Source organism: Aotus nancymaae, unplaced genomic scaffold (genome assembly GCF_030222135.1).
Source record: "Aotus nancymaae isolate 86718 unplaced genomic scaffold, 86718_ANA_hifiasm-v0.15.2.pri h1tg000008l, whole genome shotgun sequence".
NCBI lineage: Eukaryota > Metazoa > Chordata > Mammalia > Primates > Aotidae > Aotus > Aotus nancymaae.
The window spans coordinates 61,100,903-61,103,495 of NW_026988419.1; the positions used below are offsets into that span (position 1 = coordinate 61,100,903).

Sequence of the window (2,593 nt, forward strand, 5' to 3'; positions counted from 1 at the left end):
GGCGAGCGGCGGGCGGCGTTCGGGGGAGTTGGGCTCGTTACGTGGTCAAGTCTTTGGCGGCTGGCGCGGGGAGGGGAGGTGTAGGCCCCAAAACTGCCGGCGCGAGGCGAGCGAGGGCCGCGGGAGCGAGCGGGAGCGGGCAGGAGGCCGCAGCGTAGTCTCAGGGGCGGGCGGCGGAGGGGACGAGCGGGGCCGGGAGCGGTGGGCTGGCGGGTGGGCGAGGGCGCGGCGGTGGCGACTCCGGCGGCAGCCTCGGCCTAGATGGCTAATATTTTAGTTCAAGCTTCATAGCATACCCATGTGTAGATTTTATAAATTAGCATAGTCCCTGGCACATGGCAAGTATAACTAAGAGATTGCTGAATTGATGACTGTCTTAGTCCATTTGCACTGCTGTAACAAAATGCCTGAGACTGGGCAATTTATAAAGAACAGAAATTTATTTCTCACAGTCCTGGAGACTGGGAAGTCCAAGGTCAGAACAGAGGTGGATTTGGTGTCTGGTGAGGGCCTTCTTGGTGAGTCCTCATGTGGTAGAAGAGCAGAAGAGCAAAAAGTGGCCTAAGCTAGTTCCCTTCAGCCCTTTATAAGGCACCAAGCATTCATGAGCCCTCATTGAAGTGACATCATTGTCTGGGATCAATACCCAGGGTTCATTATCTCTCCCCAAGATTAATGACATGGGGACACACACACACATGGAGTGGGTTAAAGAGTGGAAAATTTAATAGGCAGAAGGAAGGAGAGAGGAGAGCAGTTCTCTTTCTCTCTTGCAAGAGAGAGATGTTCAAAAGAGAAAAGTGCTGAATGACAGCAGATTTTATAGGCAGGCTTGAGGAGGCAGTGCCTGATTTACGTAGGGCCCACAGATTGGTTCAACCAGGTGTGATGTTTATATATTGATCAGGGAAGGCTGGTCATCCCTACCCTAATCTTATTATGCAAATGAATTTTCCACTTGGCCAGTGCCATCTTCTCTGCTCCTTACCATACACCATTTTGATCATGCCTAGTCCCAGGTAGCATTTTTTTCCTATGGGCACAACTGCTGGCATTTGCCTGTGCAAGCTTCCAGCTTGCTTGTTTATGTCTGCAGCTCAATTTTGCAGGCTGCTCTTTGTTAGAAAAGAAAATGATTTTGGGGCTGCTTTCCATTAAAAGGAAAACCTTACTGAAGACTTCCTTACCCTCACTATCTGCCTAAATAATTTCTTTTTAACTCCTGTATCATCATGACTTAATCACTTCCCAAGGAGGTCCCATCTCTTAACACCACCACATGGGGATTACATTTCCATGCAGGAATTTTGAGGCACATTCAGACAACAGCAATAATTGTGAATATTGAGGGCATATTTGTAGAGAAAATATCTTTGAAATAAATTTTATAAAGTTTTTTTCAAGATACCGTTTTAAAATTTATTTTTAATTTTTATAGATTTAGTGGGTATAATGGCAGATTTCTTACATTTCTCCTGCCCTCCTGCCTTTTGGAGTCTCTAGTGTCTATTATTCCACTCTGCATGCCCATGTGTACCCATCGTGTAACTCCCACATACCAGTGAAAACATGCAGTATTTTCCTTCTGTTTCTCAGTTATTTCACTTAGGATAGTGACCTCCAATCCCATCTATGTTGCTGCAAAGTACATGGTTTCTTTCTTTTTTATGGCTGAATAGTATTCCATAGTATATATATGCCACATTACAAAATTATTTTAAAGTTCCAGGATACATGTGCAGGATGTGCAAGTTTGTTACACAGGTAAATGTGTGCCATGGTGGCTTGCTGCATCTGTCAACCCATCACCAAGGTATTAAGCCCCGCATGCATTAGCTATCTATCCTGATGCTCTCTCTCCCCCAGCCCCTGATAGGTCTCAGTGTATGTTCTTCCCCTCCCTGTGTCCATGTGTTCTCATTGTTCAGCTTCCATTTATAAGTCAGAACATGCATATATACCACATTTTAAAGATTCAGTTCTCCATTGATGGATACTTAGATTAATTCCATATCTTTACTATTGTGAATAGTGCTGTGATAAACATACAAGTGCAGAATCTTTTTGATATAATGATTTTTCCCCCTTTGGGTATATACCCAGTATTGGGATTGCTGGATAGGATAGTGGTTCTATTTTAGTTCTTTGAGAAGTCTCCATACTGTTTTTCTTTTTTCTTTTTTAATTATTATTATTTTTTTCTATGGAATGCTTCACGAATTTGCCTGTCATCCTTGCTCAGGGGCCATGCTAATCTTCTCTGTATCGTTCCAATTTTAGTATATGTGCTGCCGAAGCGAGCACCATACTGTTTTTCATAAAGGTTGTACTAATTTACATTCCCACAAAGAGAGTAAAAGTTCTTTTTTCTCTGCATCTTTACCAACATCTGTTGTTTTTTCAACTTTTTAATGATAGTCATTCTGACTGGTGTAATATGGTATCTCATTGTGGTTTTAATTTGCATTTCTATGATGATTAGCGATGTTGAGCATTATTGCATGTTTGTTGGCTGCTTATATGCCTTCTTTTGAAAACTCTTCAGGTCTTCTGCCCACTTTTTAATGGTGCTATTTGTTTTGTTGACTTGTTT

General features: G+C 42.8%; 1 non-coding gene across 1 annotated transcript; it reads right to left on the reverse strand.

The window, feature by feature from the left end:
* Window positions 1-2,197: 2,197 nt before the first annotated feature.
* Window positions 2,198-2,304, reverse strand: LOC135273688 (U6 spliceosomal RNA). Its single transcript, XR_010341505.1, has one exon. It is a non-coding gene; the product is annotated as a U6 spliceosomal RNA (small nuclear RNA).
* Window positions 2,305-2,593: the final 289 nt, after the last annotated feature.